The 8,229-nt window shown below is 43.7% G+C and overlaps 1 long non-coding RNA gene and 1 other non-coding gene across 3 annotated transcripts; both read right to left on the reverse strand.

Annotated features, from left to right (window-relative positions):
• Window positions 1-458: 458 nt before the first annotated feature.
• Window positions 459-7,676, reverse strand: LOC123815774. Of its 2 annotated transcripts, XR_006785164.1 has the most exons (4): window positions 7,607-7,676; window positions 7,186-7,332; window positions 6,244-6,522; window positions 459-729 (listed from the first exon to the last, which is right to left on the reverse strand). It is a non-coding gene; the product is annotated as an uncharacterized LOC123815774 (long non-coding RNA). The 2 variants fall into 2 exon arrangements; XR_006785163.1 differs by lacking the exon at window positions 459-729 and having other exon boundaries at window positions 5,517-6,522.
• Window positions 6,832-6,953, reverse strand: LOC123816006. The gene has a single exon (XR_006785217.1). It is a non-coding gene; the product is annotated as a small nucleolar RNA SNORA26 (small nucleolar RNA).
• Window positions 7,677-8,229: the final 553 nt, after the last annotated feature.

The following is an 8,229-nucleotide window of genomic DNA, read 5'->3' on the forward strand; positions in this document are numbered from 1 at the left end:
AATGGCATCCACTGCTCCCACAGACTAATATAGTAAAGTCATCAGTGTTCACACATGCACATTCTGGTCCACTCTCCTTGAGACAAGATTACATCAACATTGCACAAACCATTCTCATTATATTAACAGCGGCTGGACTTTTTCCGAACAGGCCTCACATACATGGTTTGTGGTCATACTTTGAGAAACACAATCTCAGAAGACTAATGCCAACATTTAGAGATTCCATCTCCAAGATCAATTAAAAAAATATACATCTGAAGAAATTTAAAACATAAAAATCCTGACTTCATAATAATACAAAACTTCCCCACTATTATTGGAGGTTATGTTACTCTGAAATTTGATAAGGAAAGGAAGACTTCATCCTCCCTTCCCTGAATACACTTTCATGGAGTATCCAAATAGTCTATGAGGAAAAACTCTCCCTTATGGAAGTCCAGCTAATAATGCAGACGCAGAAGAAATGATTTTTAATTTAATTACTATTTTACAGCTACTGATGGAATAAAAAGTGTAAGGAATGAATGTAAGTGGAAGTCAGAGACGCTCAGAGAAGGGTGGTGGCGAACTTTAACACAGAGGCATCAGACTGACACCCCCGGAACCAACAACGGAGCTAGAACGACGGGGCCCCTGTGCCACGGTGCGCCTTGTGGTGGGAGGATGCGCTGGGAGGTGAGGTTTCCTTCTCCCCCAGGTTCAACCTGAATCTCGTCGAACCAGCTTCTAGGAGATAATGAAACAAGTTAAATACACGAAGGGAAGGCAAAAAGGGCAAATCCCAAATGCTGGTCATTTCACAGGACAAATCCCCGAGTTTCCACAACAAATCAGCGTTCGGATAAAAGAGGAGGATTATTACAAAATAAAAAACACTTAAAGATACAACCAAATGCTGTGGGTGGACCTTGTTTGGATTCTGATGAGAAGAAATGAACTGTCCAGGGACAGCTTTGAGACAACGGGGAAACTCTGAAAATGGCCCAGTATTACATGATAATTAAAAAATATAGTTGGGTGTGATAATGGCATTTAGTGATGTTCTAAAATGTTATCATTTAAAAATGCAAACTAAAAATTTTTGCAGGCAAAGTGTCTGACACAGTGTCTGAAATGCCCCTGAAAAGGAACGAGCAGAAGCGAGGGCAAGGGGCCAAACGAGCGAGCAGGGTGCACTGCTGCTAACCGCGGGAGCCCAGTGCTGGGCACCTGGCGCTTCGCAACGGTAGTCTCTGTATTTGGGGGTGTGCTTGGAATGTTACCACGTGGAGTTTATTATTGCTCGGGAATTAAAGATTCCCTTCCATGGGTAACTCCCCTAACGAACCCTTTGGAAAGGCATTTGAATGTCAAAACTGTTTTCATATCCTAAAATCCATTTTTTCCTCTCAAAACCCAAAAAGGCATGGGTGGTTTCTTCTCCGACCACATTACCCTCTCCTGTGATGGCGTAATGAGGCACGCAGAGTAAATGGAACTCCATTTGCTGCTCTGGCTGCTCCGACACCATTAAAAGATCCTTAAAAGCATCACTCATCTATTAAGTGAAAGAAAACTGTTGTCATTAAATTAAGGGAAAACAACTCTTTTTCCACTCGGGAGTTTCTCGTGTTGTAAAATAGTCTATTTAGATAATGGAAAATATAATGAAAGTGTTGAAGCAAAAATGGTTGTACTGCCTTGGCCAGGTGGTTCAGTGGGTTGAAGCATCATCCCCACACCCAGAGGTCATGGGTTCGATCCCTGGTTGGGGCATGTACAAGAGGCAACTGATCGATGTTTCTCTCTCTCTCTGCCCCCCACCCCGTACCTCTCTCTAAAATCAATAAACATATCCTCGGGTGAGGATTAAAACATTTTAAAAAAATTTAAATGGTTGCACTTTGTTGTAGCATATTTCTAGAATAAAATGATTGCTCTTAGAATATTGACAACTTTGTTCTTGGTTACCTGAAAGAAAATGGCTTCAGATTAAGAATTCAAATTTCCTGAACCCAAAAGTAGTCTAATTAATTTGAGTGCATTTGTGAGTGCATTTCAAGTCAATACTACATAGATCTGTGCAGTGATTGAATTTTTCTAGACTATGTGGCTTCACTGCTTTCAAGCTAAATTTGGCTACTTCACTCACTCCAGGGTGACTAAGTGACACCCGCCCCTCAATTCCTTCGGCCATCATTCCTTCAGATGTCTAGCTCCAGTCCAGAAGACAAAGGCCACAATATTAGTTTAGATCCCTTTTAGGAATTCTGTGAGTAACGTTTCCAACTTTTTAAAAAAGTCGTAGGCAATGGCCTACCAGCTGCTTTTACCACTTTCCTATGAAATGTTAAGAGCCATTAAAATCCAGATTTAAAAACAAGGTTTCTCAAAATGTGTTCTGGAAATACCAGCATCAGGATTAACTGGTGTGTTGAGAATACAGATTCCTGGGCCCCCTCTCAAGTTCACTAAATCAGACTCTCCAGTGATGGAGTCTAAAATTCTGCACTGTTAGCAAGCATGCCAGGTGCTTCTTCCACACTGCAGTTTGACAGCCGAGTTCTCAATAATGTGGGGTTTCTCTCAAATCTAGGAGAAAAACAGAGAATCCCCCTGGCTGGTGTGGCTCACTTGGTTGGACATCATTTGCAAAAAGGTTGCACGTCAATTCCTGGTCAGGGGACGTGCCTGGGTTGTGGGTTCAGTCCCGGGTGGCGGTGAGTACAAGAGGCAACCAATGGATGTTTCTCTCTACCATCGATGTTCCTCTCCCTTTTTCTCCCTCCCTTACCTTCTCTCTAAAAATAAAATCTTTTTTAAAAAGTAAAGGATAAACAAATAGCATCAGTAAACAGCCAGCCAGCATGTGTAATTCTCTATAGGACAACAAACACGGTTTCTTTAAAAAATCAAAGGCATAGCCACCAACTGATAAACGGATGAACAAAACTCAGTACATCCAACCAATGAAACACCATTTGGCCATGAAAAGACATGGCAGCCCAGCACTGCATAGTGCTACTCATCTGTTGGGCATCAAAAATATTATGCTGTTTAAAAAGCCAGGCAACGCCCCCCACCCCCCCCAAAAACACATGTTGTGTAATTCCACTTATATGAATTGTCCAGAATAGGCAAATCCATAGAGATAAAGGGGATTAGTGGTTGCTAGAGGTGAGGGAAGGGAATGGGAGGTGACTGTTAATGGGTCGGTTTCTTTTTCAAGTGATGGAATGTTCTGGAATTAGATAATGGTGATGATTGCTACTCCGTAAATATACCAAAAACCACTGACGTGTGCGCTTTAAAGGGGTCAGTTTTATAGTGTCTGAACTGTATCTCAGAAACTGTTAAGGAAATTAAGGTGCTAGATGAAAAAGGAGGGCACCATTTTCTGGACTGAGAGAGGCTTAAAAAAAAAACCTCAGGAGGCATAACTAAATACAATGAGGAAAACCTTGTTTGAATCTGTATTCAGACTGTAAAATAGGCATTTTAGACAATGGGGGAAGCTGAGTATGGATTTGAAATTATTTTATTTTCTTAGCAACCCTACTGGCATTGTTGCCAGGTATGGTAGTCTTTTCTATTGAGATGAATGCTGAAACATTTAACAGTAAAATATGTTTTGTTGCATTTTCTTTAAAATATTATACTTTGACAAAAAAAGACAGCTAGATGAAACAAGCATTCAAATGTTTTCAGTTGATGTTGACTCAAAGATAAAGACACAGGGACTTACTGAATTCTATCTTTATGCATGTTTTGTAATTTTCATAAGTTTTAAAAATACAGAAGCTTGGGGTTTCCTATTTTAATTTGATTGCAAAATTTCTATTACATCTGAAGTGTTAGGGTGAGACTGAAGGGCCTAACACTTAGAGGCAGGTCCTTACTTTGTTGTATGTCAGCAGGAAAAGGTCAGAGAGAGAATTTATACTTGCATTAACTTGGAAAAATTAATGGACAGAGTAGAAAGGCATTGGGCTCAAAGTTCCTGTTGTTTTTTAAGAAAACTTCACATTCCTTCCTCAAAGCCACTTGAAGTAGGATGAAATTATTAACTATTCAGTTGAGCCCTGGCTGGTGTGGCTCAGTGGGTGAAGCCATCCTCCTGTAACCTAAAGGCTGCTGGTCTGGGTCTGGGAGCAGGCACGGGCACTCACAGCCCCCGTCCAGAACATCCCTCCAGAACATCCAGTTCCCAGCAGATCCCTGGTGTGGGTGCTGACAAAGGCAGCCAATTGACGTTTCTCTCTCCCTTCCTCTCTAAAAAAATGTTCTCAGGTAAGGATAAAAAAAATTCAGTTGATACTTAAAGAAATTTAACATCAAAATAAATGGTTACTTTTGATATATGTTGTGCTGGAATTAACATTTTATTGTGGACCTCCTATGGAGGGCTTCAGAACCAAACTCATAATTTTATATATATAAAACGCCTAATGCAAAATCTCTCATCAGGGAATTAACTCAAATTATCAGATCTTTCTTAGGGGAGTGCACATGCTGTTTTCAGTCACTCATTTCAGTACTACAGTGAAGTGTGGCCTATCTGCTTCATAATGAGAACCCCATTTTCTTCTCCAATGTCATGGAGCGATACTGACAATCCTCTCACCACATAACTAGGACGAGAAAAAGTTGTTTTTGAGTTTAAGCATACTAAATGGCCTTGACTAGGAAATACTGTGTAGGTATCTAAAATCTTGCACACATGAAAGTTTAAGATCATTCTTTTTAGGTCATTGATATGGAGGTGCTTGGTTGTAGTGCCCTCTTTATAAAGATCCATGGAGGAAAGTTCTCAGGATGGTTTCTCATAAGCGCCTAATTTCTATTTGATTTTTGCACTGAGTGTGAAACAGCTCAGAGCAAAATTTTTTTTTTTAACCTCGAGCAAACATACAGAACCTAACGGACTGTATTTTGTGTGCTAGCCCCAGACTTTTACTCAAATCTACGTCCTTAAGATCTCCTTGTAATATGTTCTGGTAAAATACAAATTCTTTCTGAACTAAAATAGGGTATAAACAATGAATAAACTACATGAATAAATGACAAATCATAATTATAATACTATAGTCACAGCATCTCAGGTCCTTCAGGTCTTCTGATTTTGGTTCTTCCCTGGGCAGCCCTGTCTGAAATTACACCCTCCACTTCCAGTGCATACAGGCACTTCCTGTTTCTCCCTCTAACACATTTGTTGAATAAACTACCCAAAGAGCAAGGCTGGATTTTACAGAACATGGAAAATATATATATATATAGTTTAGGAAAAGAGGCTAGAACAATGTTATGTATTCAGCATTAAGAATGACTCCACCCTGGCTGGTGTGGCTCAGTGGATTGAGTGCTGGCCCACCCTTGAACCAAAGGTTTTGGGTTGGATTCCCAGTCAGGCACCTGCCTGGGGGCTTGTGAGAGGCAACCCATCATGATCTCTACCTCTTTCTCCCTCCCCTCTCTAAAAATAAATAAAATCTTTAACAAAAGAAAATGACTCCAAGATGAATATTAAATTCCTTTATTTAAGATTTCAGGAAAATGGGATATTTGTAGACACTGAGCTGGACAACAGAAAGAATTTCTAGCACATACTAGGTTGTTCTTTCACAGCACATATTGCTGCAGTCACATTTTCTCCCCATATGAAAACTTTCCCCATTACCTACAGTGCTTTCCTATCCTAACAGTCTAACACCACTGGATCCTTTAATCCCTTCTTACATTATGCTACTAAAAAAAATAATAAAAAATTAAAAATCCCCAAATGCTGACAAATGTTCCCATTGTGCCAAATTTTGGAAACTTCTGTAGGTTCATTATACTGTGAAGAACTTACATTATTAAATAACTCTAGTGTCGCCCCCCAGCCCCCAAACTGGCCTCGTCTGTTTAAATATTTGTTACACCAGGACACTAAACCTCAACAGAGAAATGACTTTGAAGAGGCCACATCTCTTCCTGCTGAACACTCAGAGTGGTGTGGACAGGTGCACCCCTAAATCACCCACCACCCAGGAAAACACGCTGAGTCTTCAAAAAAAGTTCACTAAAGCTGAACATAGCCTCTCACCACGCCACCTGGCACACTGACACAGATGGGTTCCTAGAACACTCACCTAGCTGGGGAAGCCTGTCCTTCAAGAGGCACACCCTCCAGATGATGATTCTGGGGATTTTGGGGGTCCCTCCCCCCACCAAAAGCATACGTGATTGTGTCTCAGGCCACTACCTAACCTGATGCTTTACCTGTAAAATAAGAATAGTTTCTATAGACTTCAGGGCTGTGAGGATGAAATGGAGAGATGAAATCAGTGCAGCCGCCGCACCACTCTTTCCCCACCAGCACCGTGGACCACACTGACTCCTGGGCAGGTGCAGGGGCGCATGATTGCTACTAAGTTATATAATAATACCTGACCTCATTACAGGCACACGTGCATTGTAAGCTGTAGCGTGAAAGTTGTTAAGTCAAAATACCAGCATCACAGCATTCCAGCGTCAAAGGCTTGAACCTGTAGTTTCAATCTACAAAAAGAAAAGTTTTGAATAACTAAACAGAAAGAAACCTCTGAGGTATATTCTTCTCAGTTTGTTTCAAATGATGTTCAGAAAAAGCCTCGTGTATGCATATTCCATCATCTGGATTTTTTGCATCTTCAAAGATTTGAAGTATGCAAACTCCCTTATGTACTTGAAAATACTATGTGGTATCCCTAAAGTTTAAAAACCATGCTCGAAGGTATTATCTAAAACAGGGTTAAATTTATCACTTCGCTATTAACTGTGTTCAAATATCACAAAGATGCTGCAACCGAAAGGAAATTTTCGTGTTTCAGCTGTGACTCCAGACAGGATCCAAAGAGGAGTTTTACCATCTCGTCTCTGGGTTTTATGGAGACTTACTTTACCCTTCTGTGTTAGCCTCCTAAGGCACTGCATCAACCTTACAAGGGCACAGGAAAGGGCGACCTGTAATTTTTTAAAAGGTTCTCTACAGTTGCCTTACCTAGTCCGAAACCCATTGGAGGTAGTTGTTCTGCCCAGTGGAACCCGGGCATGTCAGTTTCCCTTACATTACAGGAAAGCCAGCTTCCGGCCTTTGCTCCGATCCCACGCCCAGGAGCCCTCCGGCCGCCATTGCCACGTGCTCTGGGCCCGTGTCCTTTCATTTCGTGCCCGGGGACTTACCTGCGCTTAGAACTCAGGCCGCTGCACCCCCGCAGACGCTGGAGACAAACTTCCCAGGCCCAAGGTCCGTCTGTGACAGGCCCTCTCCCCCTGCATGCGGAATAGAACCGGAGCCCCATCCTGCTACAAATTAGCGGCGGCTGCGCCCTGGGGAAGCAAAGCGCAAATTTGTGACTGTGCTGGGCCTGCCCGCGGGAACCATCCAAGCTGCCAAGCGCGATGTCTGTGCCTCGTGCGGCCGCGAGACGGGCACAGCCGCCCGTCCCCCGGGTCGCCAAGGGCTGCTCTACCCCTCCATTCTGGCCGCCGGGAACAGAGGAGCTCCCGGCGGGCAAAGCTCAAGGGGACGCCGGACAAGTACAGGCCCACCAGAGCCCGCAGGCCCTTCGGGTCAGGGACCAGAGGCCAGAGGTACACTCACCGTGCAGCTGCACGCGGCTAAGAGGCCCGTGATCCGAGTGCACCACAGCCCTGGTTCCGCGGCTCGGGGCGGGGCAGAGGGCGGTGGTGGGCAGCCAATCCCCGGGAAGGCTCTGGGGCGGAGCGAGCTAGGCCATTGGTCCCCGCGGCCCTCCGTCCGCCCGGCTTCTTGCTGTTTCCGAGGGGGCAGGACCAGCCCAGCTGATCTGTGCATTGTTCTGGGAACTTTGAGAACCCTGGTGCCTCCCCAAGCATAGGCCCCGTGGTTCTGGTTCTGGCTTAGGCCCTCGTGGTTCTGGTTCTGGAAGGCCAAAGTGCCTTTCTCGAGACTCTTCTGCGGAGGCCCTAGCCGTGGGCTGGGCCACGACCCAGAAATTTCCTTTCCTACAACTACATTAATCCATTATGTGATTTGATTCTGCCCTGCGAAACCATAAGCTTAAAGAGAGGCCAGAACCACTTCTCTTTCAAGTGCAACCCAGGACTCCTCCTAAACTTGGGAGGACCAGGCTCCCTTCCTCCTGCTATTCCCTCGTTTACAGTGTCGAAAAGTAGGGTGTAATCAGTCAGGGGTGGGCCGCTGTAAGCGTTTCCTTAGGTGACACTCAAACGTGGCAAACAAGT

This window comes from Phyllostomus hastatus, unplaced genomic scaffold (assembly GCF_019186645.2).
Source record: "Phyllostomus hastatus isolate PE091 unplaced genomic scaffold, TTU_PhHast_1.1 phas_contig_196, whole genome shotgun sequence".
Lineage (NCBI taxonomy): Eukaryota > Metazoa > Chordata > Mammalia > Chiroptera > Phyllostomidae > Phyllostomus > Phyllostomus hastatus.